This window comes from Aquarana catesbeiana, linkage group LG11, assembly GCF_042186555.1.
Source record: "Aquarana catesbeiana isolate 2022-GZ linkage group LG11, ASM4218655v1, whole genome shotgun sequence".
Classification (NCBI taxonomy): Eukaryota; Metazoa; Chordata; class Amphibia; order Anura; family Ranidae; genus Aquarana; species Aquarana catesbeiana.
Window position 1 is genome coordinate 55,380,517 of NC_133334.1, and position 17,055 is coordinate 55,397,571.

The 17,055-nt window shown below is 43.5% G+C and overlaps 1 protein-coding gene across 2 annotated transcripts in view; it reads left to right on the plus strand.

The window, feature by feature from the left end:
• The first annotated feature begins 1,957 nt into the window (after nt 1-1,957).
• LOC141112051 (ovochymase-2-like) overlaps nt 1,958-17,055 on the plus strand; it is a 202,047-nt gene continuing 186,949 nt past the window's right edge. For both annotated transcript variants that reach the window (XR_012236517.1, XM_073604441.1), the window contains exons 1-2: nt 1,958-2,047; nt 2,304-2,422. The gene's annotated coding sequence lies outside the window, so the exon portion shown is untranslated. The remainder of the gene's footprint in view (nt 2,048-2,303; nt 2,423-17,055) is intronic.

Below are 17,055 nucleotides of genomic sequence, written 5' to 3' on the forward strand. Positions count from 1 at the left end.
GTAAATACCCCCTTCACCACATCCCGACAATATATTTGGAAAGATAAACAAGAGAGACCCCCTCACCCGTACAATCCCAGGGTCTCTCTTGTTTATCTTACCAGATGTGTAGGACCCCTATTACAGAGTTCTTAAGGGCTCAGATATGTCAGATTTTACGAGCAGGAACAGCTGATATTGACTTCAAGCAGAAATTCCCTCCTCAGACCGTTCAGAGCGCTGTAATCCCGGTGCAGCAGGCTGCAGTGTTCTCCTTACAACCTTTGTTTTAATGGGATCACTTGTGGTATACGATGGGAAATTAGAAAGAAAAAAAGGTGCTCCACAGTGTAGAAGGTTAATAAAATTCCTTTATTAAAAACGATGGATGACTGACATCATATAGCAGAGCAGAAATGTTCAAACGGACAGCACAGCCGCGGCAAAGCTAGCCAACTGGTATGTGGTGACGTCAGATCCCGTAGCTCCACCCAACGCTGCGTTTCTCCGTATCAGGCATCGACTGGGAAAGGAGACTGAGACTATATATATATATATATATATATATATATATATATATATATATAAATGTCAGTCATCCATTGTTTTTAATAAAGCAATTTTATTAACCTTCTACACTATGGAGCACCTTTTTTTTCTCTTTCTAATTTCCCATCATATACCACAAGTGATCCCATTAAAACAAAGGTTGTAAGGAGAACATTGCAGCCTGCTGCACCGGGATTACAGCGCTCTGAACGGTCTGAGGAGGAGGGAATTTCTGCTTGAAGTCAATATCAGCTGTTCCTGCTCGTTTCTGCTCGTAAAATCTGACATATCTGAGCCCTTAAGATCTCTGTAATAGGAGTCCTACACATCTGGTAAGCAGCTTTTTCTATCATTACTTGGATTGTGAAAACATTTAATGAAGACCACATTCCGTATTTGAAGGAAAGTTTTTGTTTCAATGAAAGTGCACATCGCTGGGGATCACTTAATACGGACGCTAATTAGCCTCCTGATGGACTTTGCACATGATTTTTTTACTTACATTTTCATTTCCAGAGTATAGCTACGTTTGTATGTCAATTTCATATGTTGACTTTATTATAAGTGTGTTTGACACAGGTAGCGCACCTGATCCTATTTATATATTTTTTGTTAAAACCGAATATTCAGGTTTTTCAGGTTGCAGCACTTTTAGGTTATCACAATTTTAGGTTTGTTCACCCTTTTTTGATAACACATTTTTCTGATATCACAATTGATTGGGGATAGCGCAGATTGTTCATGTTACACAATATCCTGTTGGACGTTAATGCATCAAATTTTGTGCCTGAACTGACTTTTAGAGTCCATATCACACAAGAGGTTGTCCTCCTACGTTCCTTTTGGGGAGTACTCAAGAAATTAGCCCATCGGATGTGGGCCAAGCTTTAAAATGTTTAATCAAGGCGACTTCTGCCATCAGGAAGTCGGAGCATCTGTTTGTCATTCCAGGTGGAACACATAATGATTTTACGGCTTCCAGCAAGTTTATTGCCTCTTGGTTGGTAAAGCTCATCTCCTTGGCCTACAAGTTGAAAGGGTTGGCTGTGCCAGGAGAATCACGGCACTCTTCACTAGAAAGGTCTCGACCTTGAGAGTGGCAGCAGGCCGAGTGTCTGAAACTATCTGCAAGGCAGCTACGTAGGCACCAAAATATTCATATTCATGGCTTAATGACAGTTAAGTTTGGCAGAGGCATCCTGGCTTCTGTTTTTTTAATCAGAATTGAGGAGTGCGTAGCATTATTCCTCCCCTGTTTTTTTTTTTTAGTTCCCAGCTGTGTTGACATGGAGCCGTCAGGAAAACGGAAAAATGAATTCAAATGCTTACCATAATTTTCCTTTCCTGATGAACTCCATGGCAGCGCAGATCCCCCCCAGCTTGGTAGGACTAGTTACAGAACGCCAAGGCTGTAGGTGGGCTCAAATGTATGAGTTAAGTGGAGGCATGGGGGGGGGTTGGGCGCGGAGCCTATACCCAGCTGTGCTGTCATGGAGCTTGTCAGGAAAGGAAAATTACGGTAAGTATCTCGATTCAATTTTCCGATTTATGCGCTGCTTTTAAAAAGCAATCCAGCTGTCATTAAGGAGCAATAAGGAACCCTGTTCCGAGATAAATACAAGGGATGCTATTGCTGGCTATCTTACAGAGAAACAGAACATTGTAAGCTGTACCCAAAATAAAAAGACAGGCAGACAGCAAAGGATTACGCTATGGTAGTTGATGGCACTAGTAGTTAAAACAAAAAATATAATATTGTTTTTCTGTTCTTTTAGATCACAAGAAGTGACAAGCATTGCATGTCTGGCAGGATCAACAGGTATTTTCCATACTTGCTAAAAATGTCTTAAGCCTTAAAAGAGAAAACTAATTCAGCTGCTACACCTAAAAACTGGTAAACTGCAATTATTACATTTTATTTGTGTTTTAGATACACTTTTTAACCTGTTGCCGCCCACATAACGCATATTTGCTGTGGCAAAAAGGGCAGGCTTTGACACACATGTGCATCCATGGGTGGCTGTGTTTTCTGTGCTGAGAGCACACTCAGAGCTCAGTGACTGAGCTGTCAGACAACTCCCGGTCTCTAGTTATGATTGGGAGCTGGCAGGATCTGCTCCTGATAATGTGACCACTGTGAGAGCCAACCACAGTGGTCACATAATTTGGAGCTGCCAGGATCGACTCCTGATCATGTGACCACTGTGGCAGCCAACCACAGTGGTCAGGTGATTGGACAGTGCTTCCTGCCCCCTGAACGTAAAGACCCCGATAAATGGACGGGATTAGGAAAACATTTGAGAAAATATGTAGGTTGTCACTGGTGACCTCACTTCTTAGTCAATGTCAGTACTTACTTGGTCACTGACCTGGAGACAGTGCATAGATTAAGAACCCTATCTTGGGGCCCTTTCACATGGGCGGTCCGATCAGGTCCGCCTGTTAGTTTTTCAAGCGGACCTGATTGGACCCTATATTCACCCCTATGGGGCGGTAGATGTCAGCAGTGACATGTCCGCTGACACCCGCTACTATCCGTTCCAATCCTCTCCGGCAAAACCAGGCGGATGGTGACCCTATTTTCCATCTGTCTGGCGGATCGTATAAAAACGGACAAGCAGCCTGTTTTCATCTGATCTCCCCATAGAGGAGAACGGGACTCTGACATGTCCATCTCAGCACAGTGACTGGAGACGGACCTTTCATCTACCTACTCAGGGGGGATCAGGGGAGCGATCCCCCACTGAGCAAAGCAGAGTCCGCCGAGCAGACCGCTCTTGTGAAAGAGCCCTTAGGCAGGCTCCATTCACTTGTACAACTCCAAAGTAGCTTGACATTGGAGTGCAACTTTGACGCAACTTTGGATGAGACTTGTTGTCCCTCTGCAAAGTCAGATCCACTGTTGCATCACTGTTGCGTGTAAAACATTCAGATATGACTTTCATGCAACTTTTGAGGGTTAACATTGAAGTCTATGGCCCCCAAGTTGCATGAAAGTCAGACTAAGATAGTGCATGAACTACTTTGAAGTCGCAGCAACTTTAAATCGCACATATTTGAATGGTTATCATTGGAGAAAATGGGGTATGACTTGTTATGCAAAGTCGCACATGATTGAATGGGGTCTTAATCTGGATCAGTGAGTCCAAAAGTATTATAGGGCTCATTCAAACCTGCGAGCCACGCTGAACGCACAGCCATTGTTGTACACTGGAAGACAAAGGGGGTGATTTACTAAAACTGGAGAGTGCTAAATCTGGTGCAACTCTGCACAGAAACCAATCAGCTTCCAAGTTTTCTTGTCAAAGATTAATTGAACAAGCTGAAGTTAGGAGCTGATTGGCTACCATGCACAGCTGCACCAGATTTTTAGTGGTCCAGTTTTAGTAAATCTCCCCTAAAGTAAAGATGCACCAATCACAATTTCAGTGCAGTTCTATTCATCGCAGCAGCATTGAGATGGTTCCGGTTGCAAACAGTTGCGCTGAAAAAAGTAGCACTGCATGCAGTCCTTATTTCAGAGCACTCCACAGTAACACTCTGATCTGAGCTGACACCATTGGAAACACAGCGTTTTGCCTTATCTATGCATTGGAGTTGTGCTGAAAATAGCTACCAACAGCTGATGTGAAATAAGCCCTAATGCCAAAGGATCAGCTTGACTGCTAGGGAATTAGCATTTTTGGACAGAGGTCAGCTTATGTATTTCTCCAAGGACAGGTCCCCTTTAAGTAGTATTATTTTAATAACCATGGGGATTTTGATGAAAGCAGAATATGACCTACTTCCTGTGCAGCTGACAATTGCTGACTTGGGCTGTTTGGGCTATGTGTTCACAGTGAAAAGACAAGCCTGCCCACTGGACACGCTGTGATCAGCCCAGCCAGAGCTGCCTGGCATTCCATCCAGCCCCCTCCTGACACCACATTTCCCCAGACAGATCTGCAGATTGATCACTCAGTATAAAGGGACATTGTTGTTCAGGCTCGTTGCTGATGAAATGGTAAGTTATTTTTGTGCACGCAGTTTGGAACCGGCAGCTAGAAGTCCTTTATGGACACTGAAATGTTGCACTTAGCACATGGAGTATTTGAAAAGGTCACTGGAAACATTCTGCAAGCTACTTGGATTCTTCGAGCTACTTAAAGAGAAAATATGATGGCCTTTGGACTTAAAGGAGCAAGAATAATCATTATGATTATGGCAAGGACAACTGAAGAAGTCAAAAAGCGCTCCAACCGAATCACTGCATAGCACAGTAGAGTCTTCTTAAAACAGAAGGCATTCACATATCCTAATACATCACATATCCCAAAAATAAAAAGGATTATACAATTTTTCAGGACATTCCATAAATGGCTTTTCCCCCGGGGGCCCCTCCCACTGATCCTAGGGCCCTTTACTCATGTCATGGGACCCTTTATTATGGTCCCACATTGGGACGCTTTCACATGTTCTACAGTGGGCCCACTTCCTGCTGTCTTGGGGCCACCTCCATGGTGGCGAATGCCAGGGCCCGGTCACAAGTGCGACCTTTGTAACCTTTTTGTGCGACGGTAGTACAGTAGTTCTGTCACTGGTGTCAGTAGTTTTAGTTTTTCTTAATTCATTTTTTACCATTTTTTTTTTTTTTTTTAAATTTTATTTATTTTTTTAAATGAGTGTGACCTTTGGTACAGTAGTTCTGTCACTGGTGTCAGTAGTTTTTGTTTTTTTTTTATTTACTTTTTACCATTTTTTTTTTTTTTTTTTTTTTACAATTGTATTTATTTTTTTTTTAAATTATAGGAGCCCTGTTGGGAGTCTTTAGTTGAGATATCAGGGGTCTAAACAGACCTCTGATGATCCACATTTGAGACAAAGATAGGAGATTGAGCCCTCAATTCCATCTCTGCAGCCTCAGCTGCACATAATGAATGAACAGGAATAGCTGTCATTCAACAACTGAAGCATAATAAATAGTTCACTATGTTTCAATTCTGAATCGACAGTCCGTGATCGGTACCAATCATTGACTGTCCATTCAGAAAAGGAAGGGGCTGGGACATTACATATTTACTGGCTCCTTCCCAGCTCTCCATCCTCACAGCATCCCCTGCAGCAGCTGGCGAGAAAGGGGAGGGGGGCTGGAGAGCACACAGGGGCCTGTGGGCAGCAGGACCTGAATAGGAGGGGTGTGTCAGGGTTGCATATGGAAGAACGGATCCCTTCCATTTTCCTCCTGCAGCCACTAAATGCCTGTGGGAGAGAGAGGAGGAGAAGCAGGTTTTCAGCAGCTGCAGGAGGAAAACGTCATTGATTCCTCTATATGCCACCGCCCCTGCTATCCAGTGTGTACAGCCACACAGATCCCCTGGAGCATGAGGCCGGGTCTCAATTGCGACCCCTGTAGATATATCCCTGCTCACTTGCAGATGTATCCATTTTAGGGATGAGACAAACCATTTACCACTGACATGAGTGCTTACAATAAACAGCTTTTATGGAAAAAGTCTAAAAAAAAAAAAAATGAACGCAGCCACCAAATCTAATGATTAAAAAGCTGCACTACGTTACATTTTTGGTTTGGTGTTTTAATACTGCTTTAAGGCATCCTGTAGCATATGAAATATAATGGGTATATTTAAAATATAGGTGTGGTTACAGAGATCATGGTTACAGTATGTACTACTTGAAAATATCCACCCATATCCATAGTAAACGTAACAGTTGTCGGATCCATGCAGGTAGGTGACCTCAGCAACTGCAAAGCTAAACCAGGATATGGCATAAATACCCAGGATATTGCGGTCATCGTCCCGGACATGCTTTGTGGCTAAGGTGTTTGAATCATTGGCTGGTGTCACAGAATTACAAATTGTTTGACAGCTAAGGGCCTGGGTGCACAGGATTTTTGCTCACATCAAAAGGGTTTAGCATTGCTATACATATCTGTGGGAATGAAAAACCAGCTTGAAACAGGTCAGTGCAGTTTGGAAGGAGGTCCGCTACGGGTCAGATGCACCCATCAACAAATTCTGAATGGTCTCAGAAGCTTCTTGGACAGACGTCAAACAGATGTCATAGACACAAGCCCTAAAACAGTTCATTGGTTCAGTTGCATACATTGCTATATGCCTGCTTAGCATTTGTCTACCAATCGATTACATAATAGTCAATTGCTGCCATCTAGTGGTCAATATATTTATTGCAATTAGTTTGTTTTGACACAGATTACTCAGTTTAACCACTTCAGCTCCGGAAGGATTTGCCCCCTTCCTGACCGGGCCATTTTTTGCGATACGGCACTGCTTCGCTTTAACTGACAATTGCACGGTCGTGCGACATGGTACCCAAACAATTTATTTCTTTTTTTCCCCCCACAAATAGAGCTTTCTTTTGGTGGTATTTGATCACCTCTGTGGTTTTTATTTTTTACGCTATAAAAAAAAAAAAGAGCGACAATTTTGAAAAAAAACACAATATTTTTTACTTTTTGCTATATAAATATCCCCATTAAAAAAAAAAATCTTCCTTAGTTTAGGCCGATAAAAAAAAATCGCAATAAACGTATATTGATTGGTTTGCACAAAAGTTATAGCGTCTACAAAATAAGGGATAGATTTATGGCTTTTTTGTTTTTTTATCAGGACTGCGACATTGCGGCGGACAGATCGGACACTTTTGACACTATTTTGGGACCATTGACATTTATACAGCGATTAGTGCTTTAAATTGCCACTGATTACTGTATAAATGTCATTGGTAGGAAACACTAGGGGGAGATCAAGGGGTTAAATGTGTTCCCTGTGTGTGTGTTCTAACTGTAGTATATACTAGGAATCATGCATCATCAAGAATTTTTTTACATCCCTAAGCCCCGGTTCACACAGGGGCAACTTGTCAGGCGACTTAGCCGCCTGATAAGTCGTGCCCCGTTCTGTACTACGAAACCGTTCTAATAGGAGCGACGCAAGTCGCTCTGACTTAGAAAAAGGTTCCTGTACTATTTTTGGGGCGACTTCAGGCGACTTGCATTGACTTCTATACAGAAGTCGTTTTGCAAGTCGCCGCTGAAGTCGTGTGCAGGTCGCCTCGGTGAGTCGGCCTGCAAGTCGTGTTGCCCTGTGTGAACCGGCAGTAATTGTTACAGGCAGTCCCCGGGTTACAAACAAGATAGGGACTGTAGGTTTGTTCTTAAGTTGAATCTGTTTGTAAGTCGGAACAGGTACGTTTAAGTGTAGCTCCAGCCAAAAAAAATCTATTTTTAAGCCTTTTTGGATAGCATAGGGAAGGGTTAACACCCCTGTAACATTTGTTTTGCTGTCTGTGCCCCTCTTCAGAAGATTTCACCTCACTTTCTGTCCCAATGACAATTGGATTTTGAAAATTTTGGGTTGTTGTGGAAACAGACTGGTGATGAAGCTTTAGCGGAGACACCTTTTTCCCATAATAGCTCTTACAGGAGTAAATTTGCCTTCCTAGGGGTAGATTTCATCTCACTTCCTGTTGTCTCCCTCCGTTTGTAAGTCGGATGTTTGTAACTAGGGGACGGCCTGTATTTTTTCATCCATGTCCTTTGGTAGTTATTTTTGCTCAACATATGTTTTCAGCTGACAGGACATTACCCTTATTTATGCATTGCTACTTAAACAACAGTTCTGGGGTGAGACCACAGCGCCTACAAGACTTTGCTGTGCCAACTGTTGGCACAGCAAACTTGAGGACTAGCTTAGGTTGAGCTGGCACAAGAAGAATAATAGAAAATTAACAGAGCTCACTATATCAGGGCTGCCCTCTTTTTGGAGCGTGTTGTGTCATACCTGTCTGCCAGCTAAGCTTTCTCCTTCTCTTGGTATAAAGCCAGGGCCCATTATGAGAGGGGGCAATGGGTCTTAAAGAGGATCTTCACGCCAGAGAAAAAAAAATGAAAGTCAACAGTTGCAATTACTGTAGCTGCTGACTTTAAATTAAAGGACACTTGCCTGTCCAGGGATCCAGCACTGTCCTCACCTGGGCTTTTTTTTCACTGGTCTTCGGGTCCCTGTTGTCGCCATGTTTACTATGGGAAGTCAGCTGTGACTCCTTGTGCCTTCACAGCCAGCTTTCCACTGAGCATGTGCAAGCCACACCGTGCTTTGTGAATGGTCCCACAGCCTTCTGGGACCTGTGACGTTTCCCAGAAGGCTCTGGGCAAAGAGAGGGAGGCCAAACTACCCCTCGAATGGCCTAGGAGCAGATGAGGTAGGATCAAACCTGGGTACCCCCTCCCTAAAAATAATGTAATATGCCACATATGGTAGAGGCAGGGGAGAGGAGAACACAAAGCAGAACTTCCCCTTTCGGGTGAAGTTCAGTTTTAAAATATGTTGCTGCAAGCCATAATCACTATGGAGGATTGAGTTACATCCAAGAGTACATGTACCGCTGAGGAGGGGCAGTTTTTTATACCTGATCAGAAAGAGACACGTTTTTTTTTTCTTGTTTTTTGTTTTAACCTTTTTGTCTGATTATAGACAAATGCAAAATGTAAAAGCCTACCGCACTAAATAACAGCATCATTTTTGCTTTTTAGCAAATCTAAATTTACTGGCATCCTTTTAAGCTGTATGTCCAATCAAAAGTTTTTCCTTAGTTTTGGTTGAAGTGGGTAAGGGTACTAACCTTTGTCAATTTAATGCTACAATCCGGGATAGATTTCCTTTTACTTCCTGTCCTGATGACAATTTATTAGATAGGAAGTGAGGATGACTCTCAAACAACAACACAAACAGAAATAGAAATGTTCTCTTTATTAGAGTAGGGGAAGGCTAGAACCTCCGTCAGCTTTTTTTTATATTATTGCATTTGCCACTGATCTTCAGATTTTCCTTTATTTACTGTTTGGTGAAATTGTTGTCATCAGGGCTGGAACAGAAAGACAGGGTAAATCTTGGTAACTGATCCCAGGATAAGAGTTAAAACCCCATAGTGGTTGTAATCCTTCCATACTCTTCATAACTCCCAACTTTCCCTCATTTGGAGGCTTTGTCCCTCTTTGGGAACCAAATCCCTCTGTCCCCTTTTTGAGGCTCAAATGGCCCTGTTTTTTAATTGATGTATACACAGACAAATAAGCGATTTAACTTCCAAAAGTTTTTTTTATATTGCTCTCAATATTTTAAATCAAACATTCAGTATATTGCATTTATATAATTTCAAACACTAACTAAATATAAGTTGGTTTGCTGATCATATTCGCTCTTAAACTCTTCATGGTTTGCATGATTGGGCCTGTGAAGGGGGATTGGGCTTAGACCTAATATTTTGTGAAAAAACATCTCAGAAAATTGTGAGATACGACTTTGTCCAAAACTAGCCAAATGTTTGTCTTGCTATTCATTTTGATGCACAGTGCACCCCCCAACTCCCAAATGCTAGATATGGATTACCCCTCTAGCTGCATCAGCCATATACACACTGGGCTCACCTGTCGAACGGTGGTGCATAGAAATAAATGAAATGTAATTTTGACATTGCAATAAAGTTGGAAGGAAAGAAAAAAGTGCACACTGCAATGTGCTTAAACACGCATCGCATTGTCCCTTCCCTTTAAGTAAAAAGTTTCCCACACAGTAAAACCCTACTGTGCAGGCCAGTGTAAATGGGCCATTAAACTCTAATATCCTCCTCTGACAGTAAAATATATGCTACCTCTCCTCCTCCTCCATGTCTAGTAGCAGTATATACTGTATATAAGGTTGCCACCTCATCCCTTTAAACCCAAACACATATAATTTACACAGTTCTGTGGCTGATTAAGGTGGTAATTAAACACACTTGGTGCCTTATCTGCATTAAATTAGCCTCAGAATCTGTGTATTTCATATTTGTTTGGATTTAAAGGGATGAGGTGGCAACTCTAACTGTATATTGCCTCTCCCACATCCTTTAGCAACCTTTGGCAATAGGTTCCTTTTAAAAAAAGTAATTCTCTGGCACAACTGTAGCTCCCCATTATGTACATAGTTGGTTAGTGTAGGCAAATTTAGTGGGACTTCACTTTAGCCTGTGAAGCCAGGTTATTCGGGGTCATGTAAAGTTTAGCTGGCACACTGGTTGGGTCTCAGTCACCTCCCCCTGGCTTCTGGAAGCTACTAGAAGTTTCCAGAACTTAGTGGGCGAAGGGGTGGCGATAGAGTTGCCACCTCATCCCTTTAAACCCGAACACATATGAATTACACAGGTTCTGTGGCTGATTAAGGTGATAGTTAAACTCACTTGTTTCCTTATATGCATTAAATTAGCCTCAGAACCTGTGTAATTCATATGTGTTCAGGTTTAAAGGGACGAGGTGGCAACCCTGGTTGAAGACCTCCATGAATATTCAGGCAGATTCTACCAATCCCTGGGGTAGGACCGCCAGTAGGTGGAGAGTGCCCCATAAGTATTCTGGAGCCTGACCAGAATCCATGATCCAAAGCAAGGGAGTTTTAGCACAGTTTAACCACAGTTTAAGACCAGAAGATTTGCCCCCTTAATGACCAGGCCATTTTTTGCGATATGGCACTGCGTCGCTTTAACTGACAATTGTGCGGTCATGCGACGCTGTACCCAAACAAAATTGTCCTTTTTTTCCCCACAAATAGAGCTTTCTTTTAGTGGTATTTGATCACCTCTACAGTTTTTATTTCCTGCGCTATAAACAAAAAAAAGAGACAATTTTGGAAAAAAAAACATTTTTTACTTTTTTGCTTTAAAAAAAAAAATGTCTTCATCAGTTTAGGCCAATATGTATTCTTCTACATCTTTTTGGTAAAAAAAATCGCAATAAGCGTATATAGATTGGTTTGCACAAAACGTATAGCGTCTACAAAATAGGGGATAGATTTACTTTTTTTTTTTACTAGTAATGGCGGTGATCAGCAATTTTTAGCAGGGCTGCGACATTGCAGCGGACAGATCGGACACTTTTGCCACTTTTTTGGGAGCATTGACATTTATACAGCGATCAGTTCTAAAAAATGCACTGATTATTGTATAAATGCCAATGGCAGGGAAGGGGTTAACACTAGGGGGGTGATCAAGAGGTTAAATGTTTCCTGGGAGGTGTTTCTAACTGTGGGGGGAGGGAACTGATTGGGAGTACAGAGAGATCGCTGTTCCTAATCACTAGGAACAGATGCTCACTCTGAACTCCCCTGTCATAACAGGCATCTGTTTGTTTACTTTGACAGATCCCCGTTCTGGCTCTATGTGGAGCGATTGCGGGTGGCCAGCAGACATTGCGGCCACTGACCATGCACATCGGCTCCCCCGCCATGCCGTAGCTGTTAAACGGACCGCCGTACAGCTATGGCGATTTGCGGTAACGAGCCGACCTGCCGCCGTATAATGACGACAGTTGGTCGGCAAGTGGTTAAAGTAGAACAGAACAATCTAAAATCCCTGCAGTTGACAACCATGGATAAACTTGAGCAAGTTTAGGGCTAACTGGAACAGTCACTTTCCACAGCTGGGGATCTTGGGAACTGCAGCTCAGGAATCATGCTCTATTCATAGACCCAAACGAAAGATCCAGAATTTGAGGTTTCTGCCCATAGCATTTTTAAGGGCAAGTGGTACCCCCTCCATGTTTTCCTCCTTGTTGGATGCCAAGCAAGAGTCACATGAGAGGCCTGCCCCAGGGTGGGTTTTTCTGGGCTGTGCTAGGCACCTGTAACAGGATCACTTTACTAGACATGGGGTACCTTTCTGTGCTGTTTTTATCAATGTCCTGGGAGATGGTTGAGGCTGCCGTGGGGGAATACTTGACTTTAAGGCGGGCCTCTACTCTTGGAGATGAACATACACTGTGTTCACTTGCATTTAGGAGGAACATGCTGAGCCTAGTCCACATCCACCCATCCAGCGTATCACCGCTACCTCACTCCCAGTAATGGAATGGGGTCCCGCCGTGCACCCAGCACAGACTCCATGTGTGCACTTCACTTCAGTCAAATCTTCCGTACCTGTTGTCAGGGCTGGGCTCAGCCCTTCCTTCTCTGAGCTAGCCGCTCCACTGTCGGCTAATTGCCAGCTCCTGTCTCTCCACAGTGACTCACCTGTTGATGATATCCTGCTCGTCAATCCTGCCTACTTAAGCCGTCCAACCTAGATGATCTCTGCCTTCGCTGAAGTCATTTCTTTAGAGACGCTCTCCTGTGTTCCTGTTAAAGACTTGCTTGGCTGACATTCCTTCTGGCTCCAGATCCTGCTTGCTGTTCTACGCTCCTCTCTGGCTCCCTGCAGTTTTAGCTTGTCTGACTATCCGTTCTGGTTCCTGAACTCTGGGTATGTTTTGACTACGTTTACTCTGTTTACATTTTTTATTATTATTAAACAATTGAGATTTAATTGCACTTCTGTCTCAGTCTGATTCATGGTTTCTGACACCTGTGTACAGGCTGGGGACCTCTGCGGTGCGAGTCTGCACGCGATGCTATGGGAGAGTACACTGTATTAACCCTTTGTACCAATGTCTTTATACCCCAAAGTGTTTAGTGACCTGAGTCATAGAAATGTGATGACTATTTGCATTACATCCCTTGAGTAACTTTAGACAAGGTGGGAACAAGGTTTCAAAAGCTGTACAGTACTTGTAAAAGTGCAACATTGCAAGAACATTCCTTTCTCTACATCCCTAATCCTAACTCCGGCATACCTACCTTGCATAATTAAGGGGGTCCCTAGGTGGCATTCCCAAGTGGCTGGTGTCTTCAGGGACTAACCCCAGGTCCCGGTGACCTCCTTCATTATGGCTGTTGCAGACGTAGCTACATTCTCTCACTCTTCATTTGTACGGCTCTCCGACTCTCTCCCCTTCAGGCTTTCTGCTCTGGACCACTGTCTTTCTATATATTACAGGATCAGTGGGTCCAATACACAATGTGTCAGAGCCTGGGAATGTTCTGTGAGTGGTGCCTAAAGCCAATATCAGGGAAAGTGCTTTCAAAAACCAAAGTAGCAAAAATGCCACAAAAGATAAAACACAAAGGCTACCAAACAAATAATTTTTGTGTTTGGTAGCCTTTGTAAATACTATATTGTTTGTGGTGTTTTTGCCAAAGAATAACCCACCAAATAAAAAAACTGGGAAAAACTTTAATCCTCACCCTCCTGTCCGGGGCAGCACCTAACTAGCTCAATTTCAACCCACTTACACACTGAATAGTAGAGCAGCCAGTCCTGGATGGCTCCAGGTGTAAACAGCCCTCTGAAGTGTCAGCAGTCCATCTTTGGATAGGTCAGATTAAGCACACACTAACCCCCCCCCCCCCCAGGGGGTTTGGTCAAAGGGTAGTTAATAATCAAGATAAGGATATGAGACTTCCCGCCCCAGTCTATGGAAGTTTCTCAACAGAGCTAGGGGAAAGCATTCACTCCCATAGCCTAGAAAGCCACAGCAGACAAAAGCAAACATTCCCACTCTTCTGACCACAGGGTGAGCCAAAAACTAAATTTTCCTAGCACTTACATCAATGCAGCAGCCTCACCATTGCCATCAATGCAGCAGCCTCACCATTGCCATCAATGCAGCAGCCTCACCATTGCCATCAATGCAGCAGCCTCACCGTTGCCATCAATGCAGCAGCCTCACCGTTGTCATCAATGCAGCAGCCTCACCGTTGCCATTAATGCAGCAGCCTCACCGTTGCCATTAATGCAGCAGCCTCACCGTTGCCTTTAATGCAGCAGCCTCACCATTGCCATCAGCAGCCTGATCGATGCCCATCTGCAGCTTAGAGGGGACAGGGAGGGGGCGGAACATGCGCCAACAGATTACATACAGTGAGAATCTACTATGATAGACAGAACAGTGGTCCAATGGCGGCCCAGAAGATGGAACTTCCTATTACAGAGGCCGCCAAGTAAACAGGAGATTCTCACTGTATGTAAACTGACGGCGCTCGTCCCGCCCCCCCCCCCCCCCCCCCCCTCTGTCCCCACCAAAGCAGCTAAAATTGAAGTATTGGCTTATAACACGCACACGCTATTTGCACCCAATTTTCAGGGTGAAAACGTGCGTGTTATACGCCAATAAATACAGTAAATATCTGAAAAGTGTGGCATGGTAAAGGAAATTTGTAAGTTCTTTATATAATTGTATTCTATTTTGTATGTATTGCACACTGCCCTCACTGTGCACACGGCACTAATAATGTTTTCATTTTTCGTTTGCATTCTTTCGAGTCCTGATTAGAGTTTTTCCTACGTTACGCCCCTTGTTACCATAAATGTACAATTACACCTAATATTAATGTGATACCTACGTAATCATGTGTATAAAAACCTTCAATTGCGTCATAATAAAGCAGAACAGTTATTTGTAAAGATGCGGAGTGTATCTTTTGTGTCTGTTCCTTACTGCAGTAGTTATTATTAATTATTTATTAATTAACATGAGGATAGGAGTTGCCTATCTATAAAATTTATATTGCCCACCCCTAGCTAAAATCTAGTGGAACTGGGGGGGGGGGGCTAGCAACCGAGATGTAAGTAGCTAGAATCCAGAGCTCTGTGTGCATCGATAGATCCTACGGCTGATCTGCCAGCGATTCTGCTCATTCTGTACTCCAGACAGCTCGGGCTCACCTCCAACTATAATTTTCTACCCGGCAGAATGGTAAAAATTGGCCCCAAAAACTCAGGAGCCCGCCAGCAATGGCCGGCTACAGGGAGCTCTCAAGATGGTGCTGGCTCTTCTGCTTCATGTCCACTGCCAGCCAGGGACAAGGCGCAATGATCCAAACAGGGTGAGTCCCGGATACCAACTCCTAAACATAAGTCAGGCAATACCAAGCACAAACCCCCTGCAACTATTAAGGAACACTTTGCAGACTCCTCTGCGGCTCCACAGCTGTCTGCTCCAGCTCCCCCAGCAGTATGTGAAGAATCAGATCCATGGGAGGCTGAAGGGGCCTGGGAGGAGGATGAACGCTCAGAGAACCCTTTGCAGGGAGAGGAGCTAGAGACTGCAGAAGGGGAAGAAGACACAGAGGAGGGAAATCTCACTCTGAAGAATATAATGGAAGCCATGCAGTCCTTTCAGGCTGCCTTAACATCTCAGATAGAAACAATCAGGCTGGATCTTTCCATTGTTAAACATGATGTACAGAATGTACAGAATATTTGATCTGGAATCTCTACAGCTGAAAAATGAATCAGCAGCAAGATTTGAAAGATCACTCTGCTAAGCTTGGGGTTCTAGAGGATTGCATGCGCAGAAACAATCTGCGCTTCATAGGCTTTTCAGAGGGGGCTGAGGGTAAAAACCCTGAAGATTTCCTTGAAAATTGTTTGAAATCAACAATAGGGTTGGAGCATCTTTCATCCCTATTCACCATTGAGAGAGCTCATAGGGTGCCTATGTGCCCTCTTCCGCCTGGGGCACCTCTGAGACCTCTGCAAAACTGCTTCACTTCAGAGATAAGGACAACATCCTAAGGGCTGCCTGTAACCTCTCAGAAATCAAGTTTAATGGCAACCAAATTTCCATATTTCCGGACTTCTAGGCAACTACCCAGAAGCAAAGACCTGCCTTCACTGCTGTTAGGTGACACCTCCGAGACAAGCAGCTTAGTTACAGTATGCTCTATCCTGCCAAACCACGAGTGCTCAATAATGGCAAAGCCCATTTTTCTTGTCCCCTTCAGAGGCTTTGGAGTGGCTTGATGGCTTAGGATGATCTGCTACTTTTGCGATTAGTTGATGTTTCTTATTTTCCCCCTTTTACCCCTTTTTCTACTTTGACTACTGAATACCATGTTATCATGCTTGCCTCTACTTGCTTGGCCTGCTCTTATGTGACTCTGCTGATTCCGGCTGGAGGGCAGAAGCTGAACTATGGACATGGAATAGGTGCACAGATCGCTCGTACTGCATTCCATTTTTTCATTTTTTCATTGTTTTATTTACGACATTTTTCAATTTCAAATGAAGGGAATGCCCCCTCCCAAATAGTTTTGGACTGGCATAGTCATGTCCCCAACTGCTGTTGTGGTTCCTGGGATAAAGCTTGTTGCAGTTCTGCGCAATGAGCCGGGGGTGGGGGGGGGACTAGTTGTTCTCTGTTTTTTCTTTTGTAGGTCTCTCTTTTAAGAAGGTTGGGGTTCCTCTTTTAGCCATTGTACTTGTATGCATTGTCATGAGTCTTAAACTACTTTCTTGGAACATTAGTGGCCTAAATTCCAAGATTAAAAGGTCCCTGGTGTTAGATTATTTCAAACGTGCGAAAGGCCAATGTCCTTCTTTTGCAAGTAACCCATCTGACTGGCTCTAGAATAATGGCATTGAAGTGACCCCAGATCACTCACGCCTTCCACGCTACATATTTATCATACTCCAGAGTAGTATCCATTTTAATTACCAAAACTCTCCCAGTGCAGATAGTGGAGGTCAGGACTGATCTCTCATTGCTACGCTATATGAATCAGTTCATTACAATTGTGAACCTTTAACTTCCTCCACCTTTTGAGGCACAATGCCTAACTGACTGTATATTAGATGATCTCTCGGTTGCTCAAGGGG